A 23354-nucleotide genomic window follows, 5' to 3' on the forward strand; every position below is an offset into this window, starting at 1 on the left:
ACTCTCACCATTACCCTATGAAGCAGAACCCCATTGAACCTACTCCTCCTGACTCCACTTCACTTTTCAGGTAGACAGCAGATGACACACACACACACACACACACACACACACACACAGAGAGAGAGAGAGAGAGAGAGAGAGAGAGAGAGAGAGAGAAGCACCACTAATTTAAATAGAAGTTGACATAAAGAAGGTCTATCAGTCTCAAGTCACTAGAAGAATCAGTGGACAAATTAGATGCTCTATAGTCTCAATGATTGTCTCTGGTAACATCTATGTCATTGCTAATACTTCTTGCTCTATATGGGTCAATGAAACAAGAAAGACAGAAAAGACTATATAGTTTTTATTTGGAGGAAAGCTACATGAATTGCAAACTCTTACTAACTCTTTGGGATTTGTTCTCATGACCTGACTTGAGAGTTTCTGGTCCATTGATAAGTTTTCTGGCTTCAAATCATCTTAGAAGGACCACTATTACTTGGTTTTGCCTTCATGATGATAACCAGTTGCAATCTACCTGGGATCTCAAATGCTTCAGTGTATCTCTTCTCTCATCATTTGATAGCCATAAGGATACAACAGTTAAAAGGCTAAGATATCAAGACACAAGGACCATGACAACAACTGGGAAAACTGACAAGTGAGGCCTTGATTTCTAGTCCCCTGGGACTTGGCAAACCACTTACAAGTGACAGAATGACCAAAAAGTAGGAATAAAAGAATCCATAAGTGGAAAAGAGCTCAGCAATAAGTACAATAGAATTCCAGACCATAAATTCTTCAGCAAACTTTATATTTCCTTGCTTTCCCTCTTCCAACTCTAAGACTGACAAAGTCATACAGGATCCCATTCACATAAGATTCTTCACTCTAAGTTAACCTACTATTAATGTTTCACCATGCCAACGATATCTAATCGCAGTAGATTAAATCTAGAGTCTTTGATGTTTTTTTTTTCCTTCAGTTTTCTCAGTTTTTGCCTGTCTTCAAATCTCTGGGGGAAAAAATATTCCTAGTGATAGCTGTAACAAGCACTGAATGAATGTGTTAATTTTGGTAATATTAATTCCTTTTCACACATTTACTTCCTGTCTACAAGTAACTAAACATGTTAAATACTAGCAAGACTTTTGGTAATGTAGAAAATGTACGACTTAGTAATTACTGGTTCTGACATTCATTACAGATCAAATCTTGGAAAGTTAATTAATACCTCTAATTATCTGTTCTCTTCTGAGAAGTGATGGTAATACAATTACCTACATCAATATAGTATAATCACTAAGTGTGATAATATGTGGACATATTTGTTTATTGTCTGGTGCATAAGTGGCCAATAAGTATCAATGCTGCTGCTGGTGGTGGTGGTGGTGATAATGATATTTTCTTATGTTTTAAAATTTGGATGATAATCATATCTTGCTATTTTCTATGTCATATGCCCACAGGCAACATTCCATCATGTAATGTGTGTAGCTGGTGATGCCACCTGGAACCATCATGGAGTCCTGGCCTGTGCTGCCATTAGGGGCCATGTTTGGGTTTGTGGCCCTGCAGCAGTGGGAGTCTGCTACCACCAAAGGCCAGGCGCTGTCCCTTTCTGAGCTATCCCTAGAGGACATGTTGATGTCTGAGGACTGTGAAGAACTGGCCCCAACCCTCACATGGGCATCATGAAAGAGGTGACCCTGGGGAGCATGACAGCAGAAGAGCTGGCCCCATCCACAGTAAGATGCAGTAATCAGGAGAGAGGCACAGAAGATTGCAGGAGGTGTGGGTGAGCCACCACCAAGGATATGAGCATGGGAGAGCTGACCCTGCCACTCATCTCCTGCGTGGTGACATGGCTGACCAGCACAGATACCTCTTAGGTCCAGATCCAGGGCTGTGAATTGCTCTACCCCAACATCTACCCCATGAGGTCCTGCTGGAGCAGGTGACAGAGCCAGTCCTACTGATACAAAACTGTAGGATCTCCATGACACAGGGAAACAACAGGGTATTCAAGAGGAGCTCCAGTGAGGTTCCAGTATTGGTGAAGAAACCAGAGGCCTCAGAACAGATCAGTGAGTCATTACAGTGAACATTTGCAAGCAAAGAAGTGTTGTCAAAAGAATTTACACTGTGGAGCATACTGTGACAAACTATAGCTTACACAATGAAACAGTTTTCCCCTACCGTTTTACGTTAAGACTGTTGATAAAGACGCCACACATCTTGGTTACAAGATACAGGGAAATCAAGCTGGAATTGAACGTGAAACCTTCTACCTCAAGGATAGCTTTAATATCACCAAAAAGTGCTATACTGGCTACTGTGAAGGGTTGGAGGAAGGCATCAACAGTCTTAATAATGAATTATACCAATCTGCCAGACAGATGCCAGCCAAAGGTGCAATGGTGGCATAATTGGTAAAAAGGCAACCAATTGCTCTTGAGACTCACTCCACAGGAGGGAATCTATGCCTCACACTGGAAACCTGGATAAAACCTGGGCAACTCGTGGGCATGAGAGGCAATGCATACTATTGCTATGCCAAATTACCATGAAGTAAACCAAAATAAAATTAACAAAACAGCATTTAAAAATATTTGTTTACACCCATAGTATAACCAGAGAACCTGCTCTTTCCAGTGAATGGCAGTGAAGATAGAAACATGACTGTTCAAAGTACTCAAAAGTGATGACTGGGTGCTCAGACATAAGCAATACAAGTATCCAAACCCATGCCTTCTGTTCTAGGTACATTGTAGAAGAGGTTGTCTAAAGGATATAAGGGATAAAAGTCAGGGAGAAAGTCTACAAAATTCTGTCGTCTGGGCATGGGAAAAAACAATTGAAATTATGAACTCATACAACTGTGGGTTGCCTGTTCCATCCCTTTACACGTTTGGCCCTGTTGACAATCAGTCATGGATAAGGGAGGGACTCTTAGGGCTCTATTATTCTCTGATGAGCAATTGGCCTCTAATAGATTCTAGAAGGAAAGTCATCTCCTGTTGTGTACCCGCTGGTGAGCCTACCAAGCTCCACTGGATACTTCTAAACCTACAGTCACACAGATGTCCCTGAGTAAGCACAGTGACTCACAAAACAAAAGAACACATCTTGAGTGTAGAAAGAGGAGGATGTTCCCGGAGTGGAAGAAAAAATAAGATAGAGAAGAAAGTAGGAATTAAAAGTAATTGAATTCATTATATGAATGTATAAAATTGTCAAAAGAAAATTTAATTCAATAATATGTTTCATCCTTATCTTTTGTGAGTTTTTACTACATTTTTGTTAATTTAATTCCAAACATATGAACTATTTAGTATTTATTTAGTTTTTGTATAGTAAGGAGAATTACAGTGAAATGCTGTCATAAGAAATACCCATGTGAATCACCTACTCAATGTTACAAATATCTACTACATATTTTCAAAACGTTTTCCAGTTTCCTCAGAAACTATTATGAGGTTTTCCCTGTCTGGTTTGTTTTTAAAGCTCAGTTTATATACTGAGAATTATTGATGGGCAGTTGCCAGTAAACACAGAAGGTTTTCTAGAGGCTACATATTTACGAAAACTCCTTCCCTCTCATTCATCATCCTCTGAGCACATCCTGACCACTGTCACCATCATCAGTTTTGAGCAATTGATTTTTAGGAGCAGACGTTTGCGGAGAGTGGGTAAAGGGGGTTATTTGAACATTTCTGATTCTATGGGTCAATAACTCACCTCAATGAAAAGTCTTAATTTCACAGAGGTAAGTAAACTATACTTTTAAAAGGATAAAGAGAAAGCATTTTATATTCATTTTATATAGTTAAATAATTAGATGCTCTTTTCTTTTATTTCATCTTGACACACTTTATTCTCAAAACTAAAATACATACACAGCAAATCAAATTTTCAAAGCCTTAAAAACAAAATAAAATTGGCACTCAAAGGTGAGTTACTACTCAAAAGTCTTAAACTCCATCATTTAAACATAACATAACAGCTAAATAAAATTTAAAATCTTTGAGATATAGGTATTTTCTCTTAGAATATAGAAGAGTAATAAACAGAAAAGAATGTGCAAGAAGTCTGTAAAATCCTATTAGTGTAACATTTTTATTAGAAATATTTTAGAAGAGTACCCCCCGTTGAAGGAATCAGAGAAAGAACTGGAAGAGCTTGAAGGGGCTCGAGACCCCATATGTACAACAATGCCAAGCAACCAGAGCTTCCAGGGACTAAGCCACTACCTAAAGACTATACATGGACTGACCCTGGACTCTGACCTCATAGGTAGCAATGAATATCCTAGTAAGAGCACCAGTGGAAGGGGAAGCCCTGGGTCCTGCTAAGACTGAACCCCCAGTGAACCTGATTGTTGCGGGGAGGGTGGCAATGGGGGGAGGATGGGGAGGGGAACACCCATATAGAAGGGGAGGGAGAGGGGTTGGGGGGATGTTGGCCCGGAAACCAGGAAAGGGAATAACACTTGAAATGTAAATAAGAAATGCTCAAGTTAATAAAAAAAAAGGAAAAAAATAAATAGAAATTTTATCTGCAAAAAAAAATGAAATATTTTAGTCGACTATAATATTACCAGATATGTCTCATTTTCACCTGACAAACAATAAAATTTGCTTCCAGATGGTACATTTGCTCTCAACAAATTATAGGAAATATAACTTGAGTCCTGGATGGAAGTATGTCCGAAAAACAATGAAATCTAAATTAAATTTTCTGTACATTGGCTTAGGGCTTGATTATGTTCTTCATGTGAAAAACATCAACTGTTCTGTTAAATACATTTCTAGGAAGAGATAACTGAAGATGTAATTGCGGAACGGAAAAAATAATGTATTCTTGCCTACTGCCACTAAACGAATTTATATATCCTTAGTAGCAATGGAAAATATCAAATGTCAAATCTTTCAATTTAGAAATTTTATTTTTCTTGGCTGATTCAGACAGTCTCAAGTAAGTTCTGTAAAAGGAATATGGTCTATCATTAAAACATATTAAAATTGTACTCAGCATTATACAAAATGTTTCTATCTTCAATGATTAGATGTTCTCATAAATATATACTCACACACATATATAATTTATATTACACCCTTAAACATGAATAATCCTCAAACAATGAAAACAAAGTTCTCTTTTAGAAAATATAGTCATAGATAATTACTGGAAAAATTGTTTAGTAATTACATAAAAAGCATTAGTAATAAAAGAAAATTGGAACAATACAGTGACTGCTCTAAATTCTCCTCAGTTGTCCTCTCTTGCTGTCAATTTATATAATTTATATATAATTTAAATTGTTTCAAAAATGCAAAAATGTTAAGACTCACATAACAGAGTAGCAATCAAGAATTTTCTCATATTCTACCAATAATATGATCCTAACTATGGGCTGGCTATCAGATCCCTTTCCTTATCTTAATATGTGTTTGGCATATTTTTACCACAGCACTTTTATCAGAATTAATCTTGGCATTGTAATGTCTCAAGTAACTAAATCTTTCTTCAATACTAAGGTATTTTATAATCTAAATTTCAACTCTATTAAACCCGAACTCATCTAGTTACTTCGAATTTGACTACTGTGGCCTTCAGGTAATGGCGTATTGCCAAACACTGGGCTTCTCTTGTTTTTAATCTGGGTCATTATAGACAGATCTGGAGGAAAATTTAACTCATTTACAGTTATCCTTCCAAATGTCACTACTTGACACGCTCCTAATTCAATCATTTTTCTGTCGGTCAACTCTGTCTCCTGAGCAGTGCTCTCATCCCTGCAGCTGCTCATATCTTAGAATGAGTTGTCTTCCACAAACTATAACTAGAATGGTCTTCCGGGATGTCTTCCTGGTTTGCTATGCACCTACTCACCGATTTGAACTGAGACAAAAAAGGCTGGTTTTTCAGGAGAACAAACTAGAGAGGCATCCAAGCATATTCATGACAGTCTCATTACAGTCCCTTACTCCTCTTCTACACACACATGCACACACACACACAAGCACACACGTACACACACACACAGACACACACACATGCACATGCACAAACATACAAAACATATTAACTTATCTGTCCTACAACTTGCAAAACACAGAATCCATTTCATAACAGTTGACAACCATTTCATCAAACTGCAGTTAATTCTAACTAAAAATTCAATGTGATACAATAAATATCCAATAAATAAAACATAAATACTTAATGTTGAATATTAAATGTTGGAGATAATGGTTTCAACTTCATTAAACTTTATTGATCAGAAAGTTAAAAAGTATACAAGTTCTTAGATCAGCACATAGGACAAAACATTTCAGATATATTTATAACTTAAATAACATTTTAGAAAACCTATAGAAAAATCAAAAGAAACCTTTAACATAACATTTTTAGCATTTCGGGATTAAAAAAAAATCTTCTGCAAGCATTCAGCAAAAATTAATTAGAAAGGCTACATCAGCCTTCCAAATTAGAAAAAATTCTATAGCAGTGCCTTCTAATATAATTTTCTAACATAATTAAAATTTCAATAGCTGTACAGTGTAATATAGTAACTGCTAGCAACATGTAGCTATTGGGCACTTAAAATTTAGTTATTAAGATTGTACAATGGATTTTACATTTTATTTAATTTAAATGAGATTCAAATAATAATTAAATTTCATAAAACTTTATAGTTAATAGCTGTTTATTTGGATAGACATATCTAGAAAATCAAATAAAATAACATACAAAAAGTAAAAATATGAATCATGAAACTAGGAACGTATTTAAGACATGCTTATTAATTGAAATATATCTTTAACATGAATTATTCTCAAACAATAAAAACAAAGATCTCCTTTAGAAAATATAGTCATGGATAATTACTAGAAGAAGTATTTAGTAATTACATGAAAAACATTAGCAATTAAAGAAAGTTGAAGCAATAAACTGACTGCTCTAAATTTTCCTCAGCTGCCTTCTCCTGCCAACAACTGTTTCTACTAGATTTGAGTTTATTTATCTTACTAATTTCTTATCGACATCTTTCTATTTCTTAATAAATTACTTTATTAAGCGAGCACCCAGCAAAACTCCACGTCTGAATGAAACTAACAGTGCATGGCAAGAGCTACAGAACACACTGCAGAAGTCACACCTCCACAAAGACAGTCGACATGCTGCTCAGTGTGTTCTTGCCCCCTTGCCTTTAATGCAGCCTGGCTACCCTCTCAGTGTTCTTTACCAGCTCTCTTCCCTTCCCTCCACATTAGCTAACTACAATCTCTCCACTCCCTCCAATATTCAACATTACTGTTATCTAACTGGATGTTGGTGGAGCTGATGAGCTCCTACTTCACCAAGAAACTAAAGATCACCTGAGAGCTCTCCAAATCTCCACCTAGCATGGCTTATGTTCACTGCCTGTCTACCTGCTCCTTAGGCTTCTCTCACTTTTACTATGAATGCAGTGTCCACAGTAGGAGCCAACTCCATTTACTTTATTCACATGCTGGATTTGGCACTCGACTTTCTATCTTGTCCTTGTCTTGTGTTTTCTTTTCCTCTTCCGTGCTTTAATTAGTTAAAGATATCTAATTGAAGACTGGGAGGATGGCTAAGTGGTTAATAGCACTTGCTGCTCTTGAAGAGGACCTACTTTTGGTTCCAGGCATCACTATGGCAGCTTACAATATCCCATAACTTCAAATTCAGGGGCTCGAGTTCCCTTGTCTATCCTCTCCAGGCACCAGACATGTATACATGATACATATACATAGATGTAGGCACTCATACATGCACATTCACACACACACACACACACACATGCATGTGCCACACACACACACACACACACACACACACACACACACACGCAGATATACAAAATAAATAAGCTTTTAAACATGCAGAACTATAGGCCATCTTATAGAAAATACAGCAAATTTGCAAGTCAGCTTCATAATGCCAACACTGCCACTTGCTGTTTGTGTATCCTATTTAAACTCATTCATGTCTCCATTCTGTATGTTTAAAAGTAGAACAGCGAGCAGCAAAGACAGATTTTCTCCATCATATAGTTAGGTTCGAACAATTAAAAATTTTCCACAAGGCATTTGGCATAGTACACACCATATGATAATCTCCTAGAAATATTACCAATCATTTTTATCTCCTCAGCTAATTTGAAATTCTCCTCGGCCCCATGCTGCTTCCAACCTTTCCCATTTCTCCTGTTCCTCTCCGAGCAAAATCTGTTTCTGAACTAATTTTAGACCTACAGGAAAATTCAGAAGTTAGTGAACTCTCCATATAACCCTTTGCAATGTCCCCTAAAGTCAGCGCACTGTCGAACCAGAAAATAATTGGTGCGAGACAATGCAATGAAAGGCATTTCAGATTTCACCAGCTTGCATTTGTCTTGTGTTCTCTTCCAGGGTCCAGTCCAGGTTCCTGCATTGCAATGAGTCACCATTTCTCTGTAGTTCCCTGTGCTCGGTATCAGTTCCATTTACTCTGCATAACCTTAGCGCCTTTCAAGAGCCTTCATTAGTTACTTTGTTGAATGACCTTCAGTTGGGTTTGTTGCTTATTTTTCTCATGACTGAAATTTGAAAACATCTTGAGTTTTATCAGGAATCACACAGAAATGATATTGTGTCCTTCCAAGGGCATCATGTCAAGAGATTCATGATATCAATATGTCAGACAAGACTTTCAATAAGAATTATCTCCTCTCGCCTGCTGCACTTCATCTCCTCACTGTTGCTTTTTAATCCACTGTTCTCTGGCTTCATTGTCCATCAGTCCATTAAAACTGCTCTTGTTAAGGACACCATTAACCCCCTAGTTATTCAATGAAAATGGGACATCTTACCCTTTTATTCTTGGATCACACTCAGCCAGAGCACTGCTAAGAACCCTCATATCTTTCACACTTCCTCTCGGCTGCTGATGCAAAGCCATACTTTCCTGACTGATAACTTTTCTGATTGCTTCCTTTCGTGCTCTTGACCTAGCCTCATTTTTCCTCACTCCCTCTACATGTGATACTGATTCCTTCTAACAGTATACTTTCCATGGACACAGTCATCTACATGGCTACTTGTCATTTGCACACACATGTAGTTTACATCAATATTGTTAACACATATTTCTTATTCTTCAGTTCATGCACACAACTCTATTCAAAATGTTGAAATGGGATTGTCTTATAGGAATTATAAACTGAGTGGGCTCCCAAAAAATGGCTGAATTTAGACATATACTAAGTCACTACCTCTGCTCTTTGAAGTATATTTTTATCAGTCAAATCAAATATTCTGTTGAATTTTGTAGTGGGTTCATCATATAATTAGCATGAATTGAACAAATGACAAAAGAAAATCGTGTTTTATTTTACATTGAGTATTTTAAAATGTAGAAAAATTGTTCACCTTGTAGCCCTGGCTGGCCTGTAACTAACTGTGTAGATATACTCTCTTAAGACTTAGAAAATTTACATAAATTTATTTTTGTGTGTATGTGTGAGTGCGTGTATGTGTATGCATGTGTATGCCCAGGCGTGGTGTGTGTGTGTGTGTGTGTGTGTGTGTGTATGTGTGTGTGTAATAAGTGCAAGCATGCATCTGGGGATATTAGTACAACTTTTAGGGGTCAGTTCTCTCCTTCTACCTATATGGGTTCCAGAAATTGAATTCAGGTCATCAGACCCATGTGGAAAGCCCTTCACTTGCTGAACCTCCTCATCAACCCTCTATTTTTCTAGTGTAACCATTCTTCTGATATAACTGATTTCACAGTCCTGTAGTTTTCCTACAAGGAAAATTTAGGATACAATATATTATTGTTAAATTTGACCCGTTACCCAATCTGATATATTTTGGACCTAAATGCAGTGGTACAACTCTTTGTTATAATGACATACACTGAGCAGGTAATCACTGTGTAATACTAGCAAAGTCCTAGAGATATAAGAGTGGGGTAACGGATAGTGTGCTCTCTTATTTTCTCTCCTTGTCACGTGGTATTGTCATTTCGTCTGAGTTTCTAGCCCTCACTTACTGCAATGCTATCCAACAACAAATATAAAGGAGTCCACATTTTAGTTTTTAGCAGCCATGCTAGTTAAATTAGAAAAAACAAGAAAAATTTAATTTTAGAAATATACATTATACATAAATAAAAATATTATCATTTCATAATGTAATCAGTATAAACTTGAAAAGATCATATATGTTGCTTTCCATTGTAAGTCTTTGACACCAATGCATGCTGTACACTGATCACATGTCATATAGAAGTCAGATGTCAAGGCTCTGAAATCATCTATCTCTAGAGGCCGCTCTCTTGTATAGTACATATTAGAAATGAGGGTTTCCAGAAAGGTGCTCCTGACAATGGAGAACTTACACCTCAACCTTCACCTCATTTGCATAGCAGGAAGACTCTTAACATTTGCAGTCTCTAGGATAGGGCTATACTGTTAACCTAATGAACAGAAGAGAGGAACAAGCGATCATGCTGAGTTTGTATTCCCACCCATCCACATTTTCGGTTAGCACCTCTTCTTTCTCTTCATCTAAAACAGTGAGGGAAACAAACACTAACTAAATAAGCTGAATATCTACTACATACCACTGCAAACTTCCATATTTGTGCGCCAATCCATTAACTATAGCCTTCTGTACAGTTAATCAACTAGTTATAAGGCAATCTTCTTTTTTGTCTTTATGCTCCACTCATAGTTCTATACACTGTCCTGTTATGTGGTTGATGAATTAAAAGCTTTAGTTCTTTGTCCCTGAAGATATTCCTGCAAGTCTCCTGACTATTCTAGGCCAACTGCGCCACCTATTAAGAAGTCAATTCACAGAAAGTCCTCAAAGGTGTCTACTGTGTCGTGTTTTACTATTCAATCCTCTAAGGACGTGAAATAAGCATGAGTTGTCATAATAACATACAGTTTGTTGAAAATGAAATCAAGACTTTCCAGAATAGCCAGCACCAATGGACGATGGATTACTACTACACAGGACAATTTATGCATATTTATTTTTTTCTATCTATCTATCTATCTATCTATCTATCTATCTATCTATCTGGCTGCTTGCCTGCCTGTCTGTCTGTCTCTCTGTCTATTTCGTGTGTGTGTGTGTGTGTGTGTGTGTGTGTGTGTGTGTGTGTGTGTGTATGTGAGAGAGGCAGGATAGAGAGACAGAGAGAGAAACAGACAGAGAGAGAGAAAAAGAGAGAGAGAAGGAGGAGGAGGAGGAAGAGGAGGAGGAGGAAGAAGAGGAGGAAGAGGAAGAGGAGGAGGAAGAGGAAGAGGAGGAGGAAGAAGAGGAGGAGGAGGAAGAAGAGGAGGAAGAAGAAGAGGAGGAGGAAGAAGAAGAGGAGGAGGAGGAAGAGGAGGAGGAGGAAGAAGAGGAGGAAGAAGAAGAGGAGGAGGAAGAAGAAGAGGAGGAGGAGGAAGAGGAGGAGGAGGAGGAAGAAGAGGAGGAGGAAGAGGAATAGGAGGAGGAGGAGAGGGAGGAGACCTTTATTTGGAGTGCATGCCTCTATTCACTCAAAATAGACACCTAAAATGCTTTCATTTGGTTTTATACAAAACAAAAGAAAACATTATTCATATTAAAAACATTTTCATTGTTGCTATCACTACAGTTCCTTAAGTTGAGTAGCTATTGTTCCTCCCTCATTTTTTCACCTCTGGTTTCCCTGAGGCAGACAGCTTAAGGGTATTATTAGTGAGGAGATGACGCTCTATGTGTCTCATGGCTGCCTTAACACTGTATCACGGGTTAACAATAATTAGTTTCACATGAATGTCACAAATGCACCTGAGGACAAAAGGAGTCATAATCAATGATGAATAAAATAAAATCCAAGACACTCTTCCACAAGCTTGTTGATCTATATTTTAGTAAGTCATCATTGTCTAATAATATCATTTCTCTCTTTATCCCTTCTTGTCAAGTGTCATGAAGAGCCTTGGGAATAAAGAAGATAATAGGTCATATAAAAACAATGGTATATATCATGTCCCATGTAAATGTGGCATCTGAGATGGGTTATGACTTAACCCCTTATAGTCTCCACTCTGTATTTATTGACTCATAGTTATCTCATGTGTCCCAAACACAGGTAAGTCATTATGCAAGATTATTTAAGACATCACTGGAAATGTTTTATTATCCAAACTTTCCAAGAATATAAGCTGTAAGCTGTTTTGTTATTTCCTTTACCCTTGTGATTAGCAACTAAGGAATATTTTTTAAATCTTCAGCTCTCCTAAGTTCTTAAGGAAGCCAACAGAGTTTCTTTCTTCTTAACCCAAACATTAGTAAAATTAAAAGATAACCAAATTGAACAGATATATGTTAGCCATGAATGTTCCAGACCTCTAGCCAAGGCTGTCTTCCTCAGGAAAATGCCAGGGAAAGCACAGATCCTGGAGAAAACTCGTAAGGCAACCCTGCAGGCTCATCAGCCTTTCACTCTTTATGATGGGATTCTCCAAATGAGAGCTTTGTTAGAAGTACAAAAATTAAATGAGATATATCATTTTGGTACTATTATTATTATTATTATTATTATTATTATTATTATTATTATTATATCTGATAAGTCAGGACATTGCTTTAAATTTTTAGCTTTCACTGAAAACGTATAAGGAAACATAAATGCTGATTTTTTTTTTTTAGAACAAGGTATAGCCATGCATCCCAGACTGGCCTGAATTCTCTATATAGACCAAGATAGGGATTTATCTGCCCCTGCCTTCCAAGTGCTGAAAATCACATATCCTGTTGTGCTAATGGCATACATTGGAAGCAATGAATGCTGCGTTACATCAGCTGCATAAAGCTAAGAATGCACAATAAATATCTTCTACTTATCAACCCATAGTGAATGTAGTTTAATTCATTCATTTAAAGTTAGACAAATCTGACTATAGTCAATCTCTGGTCAATTAAATAAAAAAGAAATATGTTTACAATCATGCAGTATACAGCTAAGTTGAATTGGCAACTTGTATTTTTCTTTTCTCATATGTAAATACTCTATTTAGCTAATGTTTTTATTTTTAACCTAGACTTATGCAATCAAGCATAACTTTTCAACTGAGAAAATATTCACGTGAAGCTTCTATTGCATAAAGTAAATGAATGATGAATGACTTCTACTTTTCTGAATCATGGATTAGTCACCCCCTCAAAATTTAGAAGAGGCATTATATTTTTACTTTTATTTAATATAAATATTTTTCCATTAGCTTATTCTCAAGCACTTTGCAATGATATCCTAAATAATAATAACCAAGAATTAAAATCTATAGCACATGCCAAAAAGACGTATCACCCCATAAATCATATTTACTGCCATATCTTAATGTGCTGTTTGAATTTCAGAAAATTCAATGATGGTTTATGAATATTGCAGGATCTCAAAAATAGCATGATTTTATGTGGAAGACTAAAGGGATATTGTCAATTTTAATATGTACTGGGAGGTCACATGATATTCTTAAATTTAATGCTGAGGCAAATTCAGTTAACTCTGCTGAAATTTAAGGAGTCTTACACAACCAGTCTCTTGGCTAGCCAAGGGCAGATTAGTGATCAGGACACTTAGGCATTTAAACACCCAAATTGTGCTTTTCTGCACTAAAGAAAGCTGTTAGAAAGAATGTATCAAGGAGTCAGAAAGAAAGATATAGAAACATAATAGTAGGCAATAGCTATTACCCCAGAAAAGCTGAGGTTAGATGTTAGAACTGGTAAACTATTAGTAATCATTCTTTCTATCCTTCAGTCTTCTTTACCAAACTGAAGGGTAACATTACCTGCAGGTCCAGATACAGTAAATTTCCTGCAGGACACTAGATGTTTCAGTTTCTTTGTACTGCTGTAAGAAGCTATTATAGAACAGGTAGTTTAAATCATGGTCATTGGTTTCTTAATGTTCAGGAAGCTGGAAGTCCAGGATTGGTGTATAGTATAGGCATGATCGGGTAAGGATGATCTTTCTGATTCACAGATAGCTACCTTCTTGCTCTATCAGAGAAATGAAAGGGGAGTTAAAGTGTATCCTTCCCTTCATATAAAGAACTAATCAGATCATAGATCCTCCACTCTTTGGGGATCCTGACCTCCCAAAGTCTAATTGTTTCCTCAAGGGCCCACCTCTTAGCACAACCACACTGGAGATAATGGCAATGCAGATCACAGTGTTGCTATGCTTTCATTTCAGGTCATCCCATCTGGGAAGTACACAGAAAATGCTTTCCCAAGCAGCCCAGGAAATCCTGAATTAAGTGCCCAGATTGTGGGAGACCCTATCCTAAACCAGGGTTAACTTTGGAAAGAAGGCATGATTCATAGGTTCCTGGTATGTTGTTGCACCAAGAAAGGATATATCAATCTACAAAGGACAATACTATCGAGAATCAGAATATACCAACATACATAAATTTCAGACAAATAGGCCTTGCTTATTGTGATGTATCTACACACACTATCTAATCCCCACTCCTAACACTCCAATGGTATTCAGAAAAAAATTGATAGAAAGAAAAGAAAAACTACAAGTACGCATATCTTCTCCAATAAAAACAGGATTTCTTTGAGACACGGTCTCACTTTGAGCCTCGCCTAATATGGAATTCACTATGTAAAACCAGGCTGAGATCTACCTGTCTCTGCTTCCAATTACTGGGATTAATGCCATATGTACCAGTACACACAGGCATTATGTGGGTAGTAGAGGAAAACTGATTGATCCTTGAGGATACATGAAGCTTAACACAGGGGCAAGGTCTGGTTAAGGAAACTGCATGTTTCATAAGGCACCTGCCTTACAACATGACTCCAAGGAAAAAGTTCAGGAAGCAGGAAACACAGAACCTGTGAGGGTGATTTAGTTATGTGAAATATTTTCACTGTATTTGCTAGTATGTCCTCAGTGCATGAAAGGTAGTTATAGTCATAAGTGATTCAAACAACAGTGGGATTCAGAATTAAAAAGTCACAACCACCAAAGATTCAATTATCCCGAAGTAGCGCAGTATAGCCAGGTTGAAAACCCAGAATGGGTAAGCTTCATTTTTCAGTATTAAAGTCACAGGCCTTCATAGCTCCAAAGTAGTTTTCAACACATGTAACGATGATCTTTGAATCATTATTATTCATGGATATAAGAAGCACCAAAAAGGAAACCCAGAACACTGAGGAGATTATAATTCCATTTAGTAACTGTATGTTATTTTTATGGTTAGCAGTTTCAGATGTCCTCTAAATACAGATACAAAACATCACTGATGCTTCAAGAGAAAGTACATTGACACCATCAGAGAGCTACTTAACATTAAATCATGTGTATACTGGAATGATACAAGCAAGTCAAAATTGAAGTTATTCGCTACAGGACAGTCTTCTTCAAAGGAAAAGGACACCTTGAACACCAACCAAGCATTATTCCATCTGGAGAGATATTCCATTCACCAAGTGCCAAATACACACAAACTTACCACTGTGACACTCAGCCAGATAGGCATCCAACTCCATAATGAATTACTTTCCAATGACACTAAATATTTGTATCTTTAAGAGTCATTTAGTTTCTTTGAAAAGATAATGTTTTCCAAAGATGAAAGTTTATTGACAGATTTTTGTCTCAGGTGGTTTTTAAGTATTGGCCTCAGAATGCCATTCGGCACAAGAGTGCTTTCAGACAAGCAAACAAAGACAAAGAAATGGTATCTAAGTGTCAGAGCTGTTTCTGGTCTAACTTCTGGACATTAATTCAAATGGCAGAGGTATACATTGTTTTAAAGCAAATTGCACAGTAAATGTTTCTTAGCTTTGAAGCACATACACCTGCTCACCCTGAAAGGGATAAGTTATAGCTACAGACGGAATGCTGGTTCAACATCTCAAATAGATTGATAAGGTGGTTGAATAAGAGCACAGGCAAGGGAAGGGATTGACGAGGACACACCTGGCAACTTTAATAAGTTCCGTTAGAGATCAGCTCATTTCATTTTCATCAGAACTTTTACGCAACCACTTGCTAACATAATAAAAGCTTACATCCAAAGAAATCAAAGTCTAATTGTCTATCACTGAAATTTATAGGCAGTGAAATACAAGTTGCCTGGAAACCACTCTCCATTTATCTGGTCAAAATTCTGTCTTTTGAAAGAGAGAACTACCAGGGATAGCATCTAATAGATGAAACACTCATGTACTCACTATATATGAATAAATGGTGTATTAAACATTGAACTAACAAAAATAAGAAGAATTACAAGGAATTCAATTAACTACAATTCCAAAGAATGACACAAACAATAACTGATATGTCCCTCTTGTGCTACAATAAATTGGTAATAAATAATAATGGAATGTAATTCCACTATTTAAAGGTAGATCGAAGCCTACACGATCATGAGTGACCACTCCACAGTCTCAACATGCATGGTCTCTTCTTCAGTCAGTTGGGAAGTGCACAAGCTTCAGGCCTCAGATGACAGCTCTTCGAAATGTAATCCCCATGTATCTCATAATCCCAGTCAAGTGCCCTATTCTCTTTGTAAGGATGCTATCTTTGCTTTGAAACACCTACCAATATTAGTTATTATGAACTTTTGTGGTTATTTCATTTCTCTTTCTTTTATTTGATCACCATGGTTTTTGTGGTGTCGTATATGAAAATTAGCAATTAGCAAAAATTAATCAAATGGTTTTGGGTTGATAAAATCCAAGATTTAATGAATAGAAAGCAACCTATGCATATTTTATAATCCAAGCACATAAGAGATCATGGTAGAAAGATAGCCAGGTTTAGGATAGCCTGGGCTACAGACTAAGATTTTTCTCATAAAATAAACAAATAAAATTACAAAAGCCAAATAGATGTGTACTTTACTATTACGGTATTGATTTATTTGTTTGTTTTTTTTTTAACAATCTATAGACATAAGTAAAAGGTGTCACAGTTATTACTAATAAGGCTTGGTTTCATTGAATATTTGGGAAATAGTATATACTTGGACAATATTATTAGTAAGTTATGGCTGAAGTGTGTGCTGTATCAAGTATCCTAAATTCTTCATTTAGGCTATTTCCCTTAATACAGTCTATACTAGAATGTCACATAAAATAAATCAATTGGTATTATTTAAATTTTTATTTATGGAGGCTATTTCATAATTTTATACAAAAATACAGGGTACAGCCACTTTATAATTCAGTTATATCTTGGCATTATCATTGCTTCAATAAACAAAAATACCGTAAGTGCAATTTACAGAATAAAACACAAATGGTCAGTCATGCATGGGCTTATTGTATGAGTATTTCTCTGAGTATATAAGTCATTTATACTGCTCTGTGCACAAACTTCTCTTTAGTCCTTTTTTCTAGTGTCACAGTGAAAGGCTCTATGTCCAGAACATGTGTCATTGGTGTGCACAGACCCAACAAGGACCAGATAGAACGCAACTGTGGTCTCATCTTTTCTTACCTTAACCTGCTGACCTAATAGGTACAGACAGCCAAAGATTTGTGATGCTAAAAGAAGTTACTGTGCCTGGATATTTTAGAGATTTGACTCCTGTCAGGTATTGCAACAAAGTCAAGTGATTTCAATTTACCAGGCAAGGACAAGGAACGGTTTCAGGAAAAACCAAGGTGATGAACTATTGAACATCCAGTTCATTAGCTGTCATCCATCCTGACATCTTCATCTTTCAAACAGGGCTGAAGAAAATCAAAGGCTTGTAGTGCTTCTCTTAAAAATCCCAAGGAGGAATCTATACCCTCTTAAAGTTAACGGGACCGTGAAGGATGTTTCAAATGGATTATGAAAGATAACCACTGTTGCAAGAACGAGCTACTCAATAGGTGTCCAGTTGTAAATACTACTTATACCTTAAACACACTAATTTTAAAAATGCCATCACAAGATAATGTACTATGTGAGTTGCTTCAGTATTTAACTAGGTCTAATTTTATGAATTCCACATTTTAACGTGCAGTTATAGCAGGATGACAACTGACCTTTGAGAAAATTAATCTTTAGGGAAAAGAGAAAAGGCATTTTTCCTAAGAAAATAAGGGCTGCAAATTCTAGTGATAGCCAAGTGCTGGCAATATCAGCTTGCTTCTTCTGTTTCTATGCTCTGCTTGGTCAGCACTGAGGGTCTGAAATTCCAGGCTTTCTGCATTTATATATAGTCTCCTGGAATTACAGTGTAATGCAAGCATCTAAAAACACTAAAGAAATATCTCCTAGCCTCCCTGGGCTCCTATCTATGATGGAAAGGAAAGAAACTCTTCCATTTAAGTTCTTCAAGAAGCCCAGAACTAAAGTGAGATTGGAATGATATGCTACCCCTTTCCTTAAGTGACCCATGATCTAACTTCTGTCTTTCACAAATTATTATTTTTAAACAGTGGTTTAAGCTGGCTTTGAATTCTTTCTCTATGGAAACACAAAATGGAGGCTTCTCTAGGTCAGTAGATAACTAACATACAAAAGCAAACAGAATCAAGATTCCACAACCTTGTTCTCCTTTGAACACACCTCTTGAAACATCTAAATCTGACCGTGAGAAGAAAAAATGTTCCCTTAGCATAAGTGTTTGTAAGGACTTGCACCAAATAACATACAATTCAATCTTAGACTGTCAAAGCCCTTTGTGTACCTGAGTTATTAAAGAACAACTGGTGGACTGTACAAGGGCATGATTAGCCGATCAGAGAAAGCCAAAGGGACAGGTGGCTAAAGGGACTGGTGAAGGTACCAGTAAGTTATATTGTCAAAATTCACTTCTAGGACCTTTGGCCTGGCATTCTCTAAAATATCAGAAAAATTCTTCTTCTCATCAAGTTATTGACAGCATCAGCACTTTCTCTAAACACCACTTGGATATTGCAAAAGAAATTTCTTTGTAGAAATCCGTGGCCCACTTTTAACAACACCCACGAGATCAATTTGAGGCAGGCAATTCACCTAGTGCACCGTTCACCGACACCCGTGTGAGGCAGACAGGATCGTTCCTGAGCATCAGTGCGAAGTAGGCAGTATATGCATAGTCAACACATGAGAAAGCAGAAAGAGGAAGCATTGTCTACACTCCTCTTTCACTTAGCATGTTTTGTGGACCTCTCGCTATGCAGCACCTTGGAGCTTGGGAGAGAAGCAGAATCTCAGGCCAAACCTCCAGGGACTGAGTAAACTGTGTAACTGGACGTCTAACTCTGGTGTCTGTATCTCAAAGATTCAGGTATTTAAATATCTTCCTGGTAAATTGGCAAGCACCATGCCCAGTTGGATTGGAAAACAATTTTACTTTCCTTAACTGGCAAAATCAGAATGCTAAGAAATATAAAATTTAGACAAGGGGTTTCCTCAAGATCTTATTGGAAATAGATATCCAAAACAAGCAGGGAAATAGAAAAACGCCATTTGGAAAAGACAGTGGGAAAAGCTTACAATTTTTCCATTTCACTGTGGCCAAGACGAATACTATATATTTAGTACTCAAAACACCCTAGTCAGTCTGTAAGAAAATGTTGACTTGCAGCTAGTTAACTCAGATTTGATCATCCATTTGTTCTTTGTTGCCGGCAGTGGTCCTAACATCAGATGCTCTTACATGGAAACTCAATGAATTATGCACAGCACAAAATTCTCATATGCCAAGCATTGCTTGAGAGCAAGGATGGAGAGACATTCTTATGCTGGATGCATGTGCTTACATCATGATTCTACACCAACAATTGGCTCAGTATTGAGTTTCCCATGACAACTTCTTTTTCCCATCTTTATTAAATTGGGTATTTCTTATTTACATTTCAAATGTTTTCCCTTTCCTGGTTTCCAGGCCAACATTCCACTAACCCTTCCCCCTCCCCTTCTATGTGGGTGTTTCCCTCCCCATCCTCCCCCCATTACTGCCCTCCCCCCAACAATCACATTCACTGGGGGTCCAGACCTGGCAGGGCCAAGGGCTTCCCCTTCCACTGGTGCCCCTCCTAGGCTATTCATTGCTATGTATGCAGTTGGAGCCCAGGGTCAGTCCATGTATAGTCTTTGGGTAGTGGCTTAGTCCCTGGAAGCTCTGGTTGGTTGGCATTGTTGTTTATGGGGTCTCAAGCCCCTTCAAGTTCTTTCAGTCCTTTCTCTGATTCCTTCAACAGGCATCCAGTTCTCAGTTCAGTGGTTTAATGATGGCATTCGCCTATGTATTTGCCATATTCTGTCTGTGTCTCTCAGGAGAGATTTACATTCGGTTCCTGTCAGCCTGCACCTCTTTGCTTCATCCATTTTATCTAGTTTGGTGGCTGTATATGTATGGGCCACATGTGGGGCAGGCTCTGAATGGGTGTTCCTTCAGTCTGTGTTCTAAACCTTGCCTGCTTATTCCCTCCCAAGGGTATTCTTGTTCCCCTTTTAAAGAAGGAGTGAAGCATTCACATTTTGATCATCCTTCTTTAGTTTCATGTGTTCTGTGCATCTAGGGTAATTCAAGCATTTGGGCTAATAGCCACTTATCAATGAGTGCATACCATGTGTGTTTTTCTGTGACTGGGTTACCTCACTCAGGATATTTTCCAGTTCCATCCATTTGCCTATGAATTTCATAAAGTCATTGTTTTTGATAGCTGAGTAATATTCCATTGTGTAGATGTACCACATTTTCTGTATCCATTCCTCTGTTGAAGGGCATCTGGGTTCTTTCCAGCTTCTGGCTATTATAAAGAAGGCTGCTATGAACCTAGTGTAGCATGTGTTTTTGTTATATGTTGGAGCATCTTTTGGGTACATGCCAAAGAGAGGTATAGCTGGGACCTCAGGTAGTGCAATACCAAGACAACTTGTAATATATTTAGTCAAATACATAGAAATTGGTCTCAGACCTCTGGACAAGGGACTGAAGTGCATATTTTACATACGAAAAGCAAACCTAGCCTTCAGGTTCCCCCAGCATCCCTCAGTCCCTACTTGACATACCCTGCCCCCAACCTTGAATTTTCCAGCCCAGGGACTGGGCAGTTTTTCCCCGACAGGCTCCTCCCTATATAATCCAGACATTTTGGTCTCTCTCTCCTGCACTTCTCTCTGCCCACGTGCCCTTTCTTTCTTTCTCTTCGGCCTCCCCCATCTCTCTCTCCCAGTGGCATGGGGATTCCCCTGGCCAACCTCAATCTGTGGGGACAGTGAACTCTCCTGAGTGCGACCTCCTAACAAACCTGCCATTAATATTATTTGCTAGAGTATTAAATTATAAAATGTCCCAAGCTAATGTTTTTTGTTCCTAAAAACGTGATAAATGGTACACTATATACAATTCAACTTACCATAATCTTATTTTTATTGTGTTTTTATTAAAGTATGCTATTCTTTTCCTCAGTCTGTTATTTTAGTGAGCGACAGTCATAGTACTTACTTACAAGGTCTTCCTGTATAGTCCAATTGACGTCAAGCTGCCTAGATCTCAAAAGTACTAGGATGACAGCCTTAGATTACAGGTGTGCTCCCCATTCTTATTGTCATCTTCTCATGGAGGAACATGGACTGCTATTTTAAAGATCCTTTTCTTACTCATTATCTTTATTTTATAATCATGGGACTCAAGTACACATTTCCGTTGCATTAATACTTATCTCTGTGGGCTTCATTTTTATCTAAAATTAAATTTTTGACCAGTACTTTTCATTATTTAAACTTTTAAAGTTTAAGTCTTAGCATGATTTACTAATGAGCACACTTACACCAAGGAAAAAAATGTGATCTCTGTTCTTCTTCTGTTATGAATGAAAGGATCCGAGCTGTTCACATGGGAAAGGAAGATGGCAATGTTCCATCAGATTTTCATTTTATTACTGGAATGTATAGGCTATTTTTATGATCAGAGTTTCTCTTTTCGTAACCAATATTTGTTAATTTACTCTGGACACTATCTGAGGAAGGCCTGAAAACCCAGTCAAGACAACATACGTCATTTCGTATAGGCAGCAGCAAGCATGAAGACCAACGCTGTGGTCCTGTCTAAAATCGAAGCCCTGTATTTTCTATGCTCGAAAAATGTATCCCTGTATTAACATTGTGACAGCTTTAAGGTCTCATGAAATGAGACTTAACGTGCATTGCACTGTATTTAGGCCCTGAAAGCTGCTGAGTAGTATTCCAGACATCCCTTGGCACAGAACAAATTATCTCCGAATTCCATGGCTTAGAATAATCACTTGACTATTCGTTATAATTGTAGGCAGCAAACATTCCGGAGAGGCACAAAGGAGCAACAGTTAAACATCATCTGGGGGTCTTCAGCAGGAACCACTGTCTGGACTGCTCCAGATAGACAGTCCACGCTAGCTTTGCTCGTACTTCTACGAGCCTTGCTGAAAGTCAAAGATGAGTGGGTACAGCTGGAGAGGTGGGTGCAAAATCTCACGTAGTTACAGTTCACTGAACTGTACTTGGCAGCCAGAGTTTCCAGAAAATATGTCCCAGGACACCTAAACAGAAAGGTGTGACTTGTGTTCCTACTGAAGGACTCAACTGTTGTTTTACTACATGTACTGAGTAAATAGAATGTGAATTCTAGGACATAAAATGGACAAATTAACCCAAACTCGTTTGAATATAAGGTGAACTTTAGTATATATATATATATATATATATATATATATATATATATATATTTAGTATATATGTTTGTGTGTGTGTGTGTGTATTTGTGGGCACATATGTAAATGATAAGGTAACTGATATAGAGTGAGGTAATTAATGTGTATCAAAAGAAAAAGAGCAACATAATTTGGAGAAAACCTTTAATGTATCACTATGTCTATGCTGAAATTAAAGCAAGCCTGGTCTCTGAAGCGAGCATAGGCTCTAGATGGGAAAAGGAAGCCAGTGGCCCACTGAGCATCACAGCTGCTGGGAAGGAGCTCGGTGTAGACTTGTGCATACTAGGCTTGGGCATCTCCTAGGGACACTAGGAGAAACAAGGAGGGGGATACTCAAAAAGATGTCGACGAGACTATTTTTTTTTAGACACTCCGTCAGTAAATTAAACGCTTAAAGTACGCAGACCCACCCCCAGATTGCGATTTAAGACTGTTTCCTGCATGGTTTGTCTCCTCAGTCACGGTCCACAGGACTCTGAGAAGTTGTAGGAATATGCAGGCGCAGACTCGAAGCCCAGCTTCATCTCCAACGTTGTGGAAAGGGACTGTACATCATCGGGTGGTACCCTATGCTCCCGTACGCCACTAGGACAGAGCCCGGGGAGAGTGACCTCCCGGGGTATCCACGTTGGATCGACGAGACTATTAAATACTATA

General features: G+C 37.7%; 1 protein-coding gene and 1 non-coding gene across 8 annotated transcripts in view; both read right to left on the reverse strand.

Moving 5' to 3' along the window:
• The window catches only part of Grm8 (glutamate metabotropic receptor 8), a 906417-nt gene that overhangs the window by 413664 nt on the left and 469399 nt on the right, over positions 1–23354 (reverse strand).
• LOC120102608 (small nucleolar RNA SNORA73 family) lies at positions 23126–23329 on the reverse strand. The gene has a single exon (XR_015687311.1). It is a non-coding gene; the product is annotated as a small nucleolar RNA SNORA73 family (small nucleolar RNA).

Source organism: Rattus norvegicus, chromosome 4, assembly GCF_021556685.1.
Source record: "Rattus norvegicus strain SHRSP/BbbUtx chromosome 4, alternate assembly SHRSP_T2T, whole genome shotgun sequence".
NCBI classification, from domain to species: Eukaryota; Metazoa; Chordata; class Mammalia; order Rodentia; family Muridae; genus Rattus; species Rattus norvegicus.